Source organism: Lagopus muta, chromosome 6 (genome assembly GCF_023343835.1).
Source record: "Lagopus muta isolate bLagMut1 chromosome 6, bLagMut1 primary, whole genome shotgun sequence".
Taxonomy (NCBI): domain Eukaryota; kingdom Metazoa; phylum Chordata; class Aves; order Galliformes; family Phasianidae; genus Lagopus; species Lagopus muta.
Genome location: NC_064438.1, coordinates 31,641,137 through 31,651,124, shown reverse-complemented (window position 1 = coordinate 31,651,124; position 9,988 = coordinate 31,641,137). Strand labels below are relative to the sequence as shown.

Below are 9,988 nucleotides of genomic sequence, written 5' to 3'. Positions count from 1 at the left end.
GTAAGATTACATAGGCGCCTTTTAACAACATTTATCTATGATTCAAACAGTTGTAAAGTTAATGTATACAAAATACATGTGTTTTGTTTGGAGCCAATTAAATACCTTTTAAACTATGAATTACACTTACAAAACTTTTTTGTGTTTTGATATTTTAATCCTCTAAAGTTAACAAATCCTTTAAAGTTAACAGTTAAAATAGTTAGCCTGTTTTTCTCTTGGAAAGCACAGAATAGCAAATACATCTGGCAATATGAAATACACTAATTTCAAGAAATCGACAAATTGACCACTCACAGTTAGCCTCTTTTAGAAGTGCATAATTCCTTCAGAAATGTATTTCTTTGGGAACATGAAACAATGCATTACTTATGTCATCAGCAATAAGACAATTTCCAGAACTACTCATCCAACATATTGAATTAGAAAAAAAACTCAGACTAGTAGGACTAATCAGAAATAATAACTGGTTCACAACATGAAGCATAAACTGCAAGTGCTTAATGAAGAAGAATGTTCATTTTTTGTATTTATTGACCAGTTACTGGCTTTTCATTGGCTTTGGTTTATTTCTTATTTCAAAATGTTTTAGATATGACAAAGCTTTTTTTTTTTTTTTTTTTTTTTTTTTTGCAATGTCTTAAAGGATCATGGGTTAGACTCTAAATGTTCATAGGTTAAGAAGAAAATGCCATAAGGGATTAGAATTTATATAGGAAACCATGCAGTTGTTTTATTGTGACCTATCTGCACATACATATTGCACTCAAAATATTAAAAGGGAGGTCTTCTATTAGCTAAATCTACACTGACTCATGAAATATATATGTTTCTCCCAGAATTATAATATATATAATGCTCTATCTCATCTGATAGGGATGGAATCCCAGATTCATAGCTGTACCAATAAAATAATTTGGATGTTCTTATGCATTATAAGATGCAGTCAAATAAAAAAGATCAAAGTTTAATATTAATCTCTCCAGTTCCTAATTTCTCTTGGAATCCTGTTGAAAAATGTGATGAGAGACAATAAAAGCTATATATTACAAAATATTGTACTTACCCTTATTAGATATTTAAATTTTATGGACACAGTTTTATGAGTAAATATATTTTATTCCTCTGTTTCCAAGTAATAGAAGGCCAGAATTATTTTTCCAAATCAATCTATCAATTCACTTATCCCTAAAATGTGATTCCAAGTGAGGTGTGAGCTGGATGGAAGGGCACTTCTATACACTGAGTTTGTAAAAGTTAAGTATAAACTTGCCCACAAGTTTAACTTTAGGGTTTATCTGGTCTTCAAATATTTTTGTATTAATACATATTAACATTTTGCCATACCACAACAATAATGGTGTACTGATTCCAAAGACCTTCATTTCTGTTTAATGGAGATTTTCATTAGGGTTTTTTTTTTTTTTTTTTTGGCAAACTTCTGTTAGAAAGAAATCCTATAGATTTGCTGCTCCAGATAATAGATTTTTTGGGGATGTATCCTTTGAGTGAATGATTTACTGATGGTAGAGTATAGATGAGTAAATAACATTTGTATTACTGATCAAGCTGTTCCCTAGAGTGAAAGAAAGAACTAATATTTATGCTTCCAAATATTATTTAACTATATCTCTTGTAACTTTTGTTTGTTTTCTGTTTAATTTATTATACGTTATTTATGTACGTTCTGGATCCATAAAAACAAGTAAGCAACACCACCACCACATTCAAATGTATATATAAAATCTTTAGCTTTTTGTCTGGAGGCAGAAAATACTCACCAAAAGAAATGATAAATTCACTTTGTTTACGTGTACAGTCTTCACAAGCAAATATACATAAATCTTTTCCTTTCCATCTGTAATTTCATGTCATCGTGTAATGGTGGCTTAACAAATAGCGAAGTATAGTAGAAGATTCAAGTGATTGTTGAATTACAGTCTTGAAACTGCTTTATGTAGGATCTGCAATGAAAATTGTGGTGTCATAAACTTTATACAAAAACATCTGATTGTTACAGGTTTTGCATGAAAAAACTGCTTTTCTAACCTACTTGAAAGCAAGGTAAACACCACAGTGAACTGCTGAAATCTTAAAGGTAGAAACTCACAGCAGAAAATTTCAGCTAAAGCTTTCAAAGAAATTTCTGTTCATCTAGCAGGGCATTCCCAATTAATAGTGATTTACTTTTTTTTTTTTTTAAAAAAAAAAAAAAAAAGGAAAAGAAAGGAAGGAAAAATAGCCTTCCAATTCCTCTGTATTTAAAGCTTTCCAATAATATATGATAAAATTTCAAGTAGTGGCAAAACAAGTATGTGGTGTCCGCTGGCAAGCTGGAATGAAACTGTGAGACACCAGAAGAGAGGCAAACCTTCTTTAGTGACTGAAACTTAGCTCCAAAGGCCTGAGCAAAAATCCCATTGTACACATAGAATCCCTAGTGACAAACCCAACACCACGTCAGAGTCTGTTCCACTACAAAGTTTTGTGGGGAAATTTATGAGTCTGTCACTATGGTGGTTTCTGTTTCTGGCCTAACACTGAATTTAATATCTAAAGTTTCGGAAGGAAAGTGATTTGTTGCATTTTACTTAGCCCTTTATGTGGCCAAATTATATTTCAGTAAAACCCAGTATCCATAGTTACAGTACTTTCCCAATAACACAACACTTCCTGATAAAGTTCCCCCATAACTCAGCCAGCAAGTTTGTCTTAACACCAGCTCCCTTTTCTTCTGTTAGAACTAATTACACTTATACAACACTAGGCTTTCCACTTCCTCCTTTACTTGAGGTGTACAACTGCCAAGAAGATCTAAATCTGCCAGGAAAAAAACTCCTGAAACTTGGAGCCAATTAACAAAACAAATAAGCTGTAACTTAATGAGTACCCAGCAGATGAAACCTGGTCTTACTGAAGTAAAAGCTGTTGTCAGTATAAATAAAAAAGGGCAGAACTTAGCTACTGGCAGAGGTTTTTTTTCCTGTTTTTTTTTTTTTTTTTAAATTTATTTATTTATTTATTTTAAATACCAAGGAATGCATTTCATTGTTTTACTAAGACCATGTACTTTCTCCTCTTCTGCCCCTGCCCACAGTGCCTAATTAATTCACATCAATTTTGAAAGAATACATGATTAGTTGTCCTAAGGCTAAGCAGCAGCATATTGAGTCACATGCTAGAAGGCCTAGTTTGGGCACTGGCTCAGGATGGCAGGAGCCATGCCAACACAAGAAGCTAAATTGGTTGCAGGGCAGGGGGTGCAGGGCTTGCCAACTAACTGCCTTGTCTCATGGCACCATCTGCCAATTTGCAGATGGATGTTGGCATCAGATCTGAAAGAGCCACTTATCGACTTTTACAGCTATAGGCCACAAGAGTGAAAGGAGAAACGTTTGAAAATATGGAGAGAGTTGACAAAAGTGTGCATCTTGAGGTCTACTATACTTTTTCCATCACATAGAAGTTTTTCTTAAGAAATAGGGAAATCACAGAATCCTTAGAGTTGGAGGGCCATGTAGTCCCACTCTGCTGCAATGAACATGGACACTTACATCTACAGTGATCATATTTCTCAAATTGCAAAAAACCTGTGGTTAAAGCTCCCAAGCCTTTCAGATGTAAAGTGTTACCTATTTCTTACAGATAATGGTACATACAATTCTAAAACTCCTTGAATCTTCTGTGTGAAGAATTTACCAAACTCTAAATGAATTCCCTGGTGATACAACCTACTTAGGTTACCAAAAGTGTCAGGTGTAGAAATGCATTCTTTAAAAAAAAAAAAAAAAAAAAAAGTTAAGTTTCAGAACTACTTCAGAATTAATGTGGAGAGGAACTGGACCATTCATGAAGGATATTATGTTCTTTGAAACAGTTCTTCCTTCTAGCATCTACAGTTCAGCATTATGTCAATAGTGTACTGTCAGCTCGCACAAGAATCTTCTGTTCTTTGGCTAGAAAACTGAAGCTACTTAAACATCCATTTATGTGCAAAGAATCATATTTCAGATTCAGTCCAACTCCATAGTAGCAAAAGAATTATAAATGTCAACTTTTAAGTTATCTACTATTAAGGAGAAGTACACACATATCAAGGTAGTAATTATTACATTGTTGAGCTGATCCATTTATGTCCAGGCATAGTACTGATCTTGCCTTCATCTACAAAGCTTTTCTTTTGTCCTAGAAATCTGACATATTCTTTTTTCTCCCTGTAGCCCATCTGGGAATGTGTCAGGGAAAACCACGTAGAGTGAAAAGAGAGATAGCAGGAGTCTACAACAACATAACATTAGAGAAAACTTGTAACTGCTTACTGGAGAAAAATCAGCAAAAGTCCTGTTCAATTTTTTTGAAACACTATGCAAGATGCATTCATCCACATAAATACAGTAGCACAAGATCAGTGTCATACCACTATAATTCTTCCCCAAGAAATAAAAAGAACTGGGAAATCTAACCTGTAAAAATATGTCATGGTTTTGCACAATTGTATTTCTCAGCATAGATTACTAAAATGTCAAAGTAACTGCTGAATTCTGAAGCTGTAAGCAGCAGATAAGATGGAATTCTCCTGCGCATGCACTCCCAGGACTGGTTAAGTGGCATTCACAAAAGAATGACTCCAAGAAAGGAGAAAACTCCTGCATAGAGATAGCACAATTGTTCTGCACCACTTCATGATGGAAAACTATGTCTCATATTTCTAGTTGGCACCTTACTCATAAATTGGCCCACAGAGTTTGCTGGTAATTGTGCTAAATTAAAGAAGTCTAGAACAAAGCGCCTGATGCTGCTTCAGTTTCCACACTAACTGATCTGGCACTAGAAAAATCCTAGGACTACAGAAAAACAAAACTACCTCTGTACAATCACCACACTGAAGAGTACTCCAACGAGCGCTTAAAAACCTCAGAGAAGGATTTTGGAAATTAGATAGATAAACAGGCCAAAGACCTCCAGTACAATATTTATTTTTTTGATTGCTTTTTTTCATTTTTTAGTCTTCAATATACATAGGTTGTCACCACCATTAGCCAGTTTGCATGGATAAGCTGAGTAAGACTCTCATCAGTTCATGTGACAGCTGTGCATGACATATAGAGCATAGCTTGAATTTCACTTTGCTGTCACCACAGCTGAAATGCACCACCCATCACCTCACTGTGCTAATATCCATTGGTTGGTCTCCTTAAGCATTCAGTGAGCAACAACGAGTGTCAGTGGATACAATTTTTTCCACAGAGAAATTCACTTGCACACATTTGCTTCACATGCACATGTATGTCAAATGCTATTATGTCAGATTGCCCCTCTGCTACCGTCTTTCACACAACAACAAAATGTAATAGAATATTGTTAGAAAATTTTTGCCTTTACTGCCATCCCACCAACATCTGCCTCTGACATCATGGGCCAACACATTAAAATAGGAGACAGTTTCAGAGCAACTCTCATACATGAAAATGCAATAGCAAAAGTTCAAGAACATGCAAGTGCTTGGACATGAGGTTCTACTGCCTGCTTTCCTACAGTTAATTTGTGTATATTCTGTCATAAAAATACATTAATTAGGAACATTTTTTTAATGTTTTGTGCATGTTTCACCTGCAAATATTTAATCTGCTGGTTAGAGCTTGTAGGCATTTGTAGTTTCTCAGACAAATCAACAATTTACTTCCGAGGTCTAAGTAATTTTTAGAAGACATTCAAAAACTTTATGAAAGGCTGCATTCCTTTACCCACCACGATCTATATTAAATTATAAGGACTAATATTTAATGTAAAGAATACGTTTTACTTTTTGTTGTTGCATACAGAAAAATGGATGATAATCTGCACTGAGTTACCTAAGGAATGGTCAAAATGGTGAAAAAAAACAACTGAACATTTTGGTGAAATATTGCAACTCATATTGATCACATACTGGAAATCTTGTTGCTAAATCTGGGTAAATAAATAAGTAGGGTTTTTTTTTTTCAGATTTACAAACAAAGGTAGTAGGACTACATGAAGCATCTAAGTTTGGTAAGAAGCATCATTCATTTCAGAGGACATCAGCACTTTATGTGAAAAGTCTTATGACAAAAAGATTGGAACTTTGTTATGTAATAATTTTGGTAAACAGTATACTGCAAGAAAAAAGAATCTTCAAAATAAAATTATCTCCGCATTCAAACCACATGAAATTAAAAATCAATAGAATAAATGGAAAATCAGGTTGAAACAACAAAAACAAAACAGGCTATGGTATGATGAAGGTATGAATGTGAACCATTGTGAACCAAGACAACCAGAAGAAGTTTAGTATAAGCAATTGCAAAGCACCCTTCACTCAGTTCTTCTGCACCTACGAATTGCAGAACATATGGTCCTTCAGCAGAGGGTCTCAGCACAGCAGGTTAGTTTACATACCATATGTATGCAATTGGTAGGCACAACGGGGTTGCGTTAAGGTTATTGCATCTGCCCTAATTCAAAATTCCCTTGTATTTTTAGGTTTGTGTCGGACAGTAATGTTATTTTAACAGATTTTGTGTTAGGTTTCACATGTTTTTTTAAACAACTTTATAGCTTCCTTTATTTTCTTTTTATTAATTTTGACTTTGTAATGGAATCTCTGGAGACTTAAAATTGAAACAATGTAGAATGATTGCTGTTAGCCCTATACTCCCATGAATGACTATCAACTGAACATTGCAGTGTCTGACTGCAGAAGCTATGTAACTGAGCACTTTGTATTTTGTATTTCTAGTATTTCAGAATATGTGCCGCGGACTGCTTGTAGAATTCTTGGAAATATTCTTCTCCACCTTCTAGTTCTCTGTCAGAAATAGTATGCTTACATAAGTTCACTAATACAAAAACAAGTAGTTTAGGTTAGATAGTGTATTCATTGATTGTAGCTATTTGGGGCATGAATATTGAAACCCTCAGATACTATACTCAAATTGAATATAACAGAAGACCTGCAAGCAGTTCAGGTATTTTACAGTAACATCAAAAATTCATCTTCTGCCAGTATTTCAAACTGTTACCTAGAATATTATGGTAAGTAATCTTATATTACATTTAGGAAAAATTTGGACAACATCAAAACTCATGTTTACAAGGCTTTCATAGCATTATGAAGGAATTTTACATTAGTTTTATTGTTTTGTAATTCATGTAAAGAAAATCTAATGATCTGTAATGATGACTTCAATGGCCTCCAAAGCAAATACAAGTTTTCTGCTGATACTACCCATGTTGCTTCACTTAGTTTTACCACAGTATGTTATCTACCACCACACACAGGAGACAGGCAGTACTCTAACAAAAAGACTGTAAGGTGAAGTGACAATAACTTCCAGCAGTTACTGGAACAGTTTAAATATTGGTTTACCTCTAACTTCCTAGTGCCACGGTTAATAGTGTCTGGCAATTGCATCAATATGGTAAAAGCAACAAGAGATAGCAAGTAAATATTCATATTTCAATCACAGCTTAAACTCTTTTGTAAATGCATTTTATGGTAGACAATGGAGAAATTATTATTCTTACAGTGAAAAGCTGTGGTTACTTCACCTTCCTTCTAAAGAGAGTGAACTCCTCTGAATTCCAAATGTTCATTTAAAAAAAAAATAAAAAATAATCAGACAGTAACATTCCATAGCTTGCAATGATAAGCCAGAAAGCTACTGAGTCCAGAAATAAAGTGCAGGTGAAAAACATCCTTAAAGACATACCATATGTAAGCGTAAAAAGCACTGGGAATCTGCTGCTGATCAGGTCATCTGTTCTTTTGATATTACAACCTATGAAAAGGAATCTTTTTCACTTGGCATATTTGTTCACATTCATTCTTGCAGATGACTATGTAGGAGTTTGTTTATTGTAAGTACACATACAATTTATATAACCATCACTAATCTAACTAGTTAATTTATATTAATCCAGACATTACAGGAACTTACATCAAAGGTAAAATTCTATTATTCAGGGAGAAATTCGTAATTTTCTTTGAAATCTGACAAAAAAAAGTTAACTTTTACATACACTGAGAAAGACTGAATATGGAAAAAAAATCCAAGAATTCCATGGGGAGTATATCTGAAATTTAAATGGAGGGTCCTTTAGCATTGAGAAGCAAACAAATTCACAGACTTTGAAAGCTTTATAGCTTGAAGACTTACACAGTGATCCTATAGCCTATTTGATGCAACAAAGTTTAGACATACTTCCAGAAGTCAACAGTCCTTTGCATCTAATTTCGTTCATCAAAAACAGCTCATAAAAGCAACAAGTCACTTTTGAATTTGCCAGCTAAAAACAAAGCTAGAACCGCTCTGGAACAACATGCAGCAGTGGAAGATGCAAAAACACCTTCTACCAGGCCAGAAGCATGCTTGTGAAGGTATTAGCCATAATTTCATTTAAAAAGCAACCCATACCCATCTTACCCTTTCCAAAGGCTAGCAGAGCCCCAAGAAGAGCACACTCAGCAAATAAAACTGCTGCTCCCTCAGCTGGCAACCTTTAAATGAAGGTAAGGAGGGGCAAACCCAGAGTCTACCATTCCCAGTCACTCAGGTGTATTACTTGCACCTGTACTCCCAGAATTTCCATAGTAAAACAAGAAATGAAGACTAAGGAAATAAATGCTTTGCTACCTATTAGGTAATAAAAGGAAAATATTCTAAATTTAGAACATTTACTTTGTCCTGTACATACTCTGACACTTACTATCCCTATACAGACCAGTTTCTTGAGGAGCTGTCAAATTCTGTCTTGTTTATAGTCACCTTAACCTACTGCAAAAGGATGGAAATTTTTAACATGTTAAAACAAGCTTGGTTGTGAAAATAGGCTCCTTAAGACCTACTGCTACAAGAAAATAGTCCAGAATAGTGGAATAATAAGTAGAAAAACAAAATAACTGGTGCAATGGTGTTTTGAATGAAGGCCCAGATCCTCTTGCAGCTGCTGTAGTATGGACAAATTTTTGCCATGCCTGTAGCATTACGTATTTAAGTGTAGTATGATCACAGGAGGGATTTACAGATGCAAGTCAGTAAAAAAGAAAAGGATCTATTGGAAAGAGTCCAGCAGAGGGCCACAAAGATGGTGAAGGGCCTGGAGCATCTCTCCTATGAAGAAAGGCTGAGTGAACTGGGTCTGTTCAGCCTTGAGAAAAGAAGGCTGAGAGGGGACCTGATCCAGGTCTATAAATATCTAAGGGTGGGGGGCAGCATGGTGAGGCCGGACTGTTTTTAGCAGTGTGTGGAGACAGGAAAAGGGGAAACAGCCAGAAACTGCAGCATAGGAAGTTCTGCACAAATGTGTGCAAGAATTTCTTTATGGTGAGGGTGACGGAGCACTGGAACAGGCTGCCCAGGGAGGTGGTGGAGTCTCCTTCTCTGGAGATATTCAAGACCTGCCTGGACTCCTACTTGTACAACCTGGTGTAGGAAACCTGCTTTGGCAGGGGGGGTTGGACTTGATGATCTCTGGAGGTCCCTTCCACCCCCTATGATTCTGTGATTCTGTGACTCTGTGATTCTGTAATGCTACAAGAGAAATTTGAATAATTTTCTCCATATTCAAAACAACAAGTCATTACGGTTCTTCACTCCAGAACTTTTTATCATAGTAATTAGATAGATCCTGTAGTTAGAAATGACTATCAGTTCCTGCTTCTGGAGAAGGCAAGTAATTGTCAGTTGTAAGTCTTCAAAATTTAGGAATTTTTCACTACTATAGTCATTGGAAAAGGATGATAATCGCTGCAAGTTATCATTTCTGCCTTTCTTTTTTGATAAATTTTCACCCATGTTACCCAAAGGAATCAAAGTGAATTTGGCCCACAAAAATGTATTGATCCAGAATAATTTCATGTTGACAAAATTTCATGACATTATTGGTCTAGGTATTCTTTTCTTTAGAATCCTTTTAGGATTTCTTCAGGATTTCTTTTTTTTCTTTTCTTTCCTTTCTTTCTTTCTTT

At 35.1% G+C, this 9,988-nt stretch overlaps 1 long non-coding RNA gene across 1 annotated transcript; it reads right to left on the bottom strand.

Moving 5' to 3' along the window:
- Positions 1-1,526: 1,526 nt before the first annotated feature.
- On the bottom strand, positions 1,527-8,477 carry LOC125694999 (uncharacterized). Its single transcript, XR_007377773.1, has 3 exons — positions 8,445-8,477; positions 7,731-7,799; positions 1,527-1,964 (listed from the first exon to the last, which is right to left on the bottom strand). It is a non-coding gene; the product is annotated as an uncharacterized LOC125694999 (long non-coding RNA).
- Positions 8,478-9,988: the final 1,511 nt, after the last annotated feature.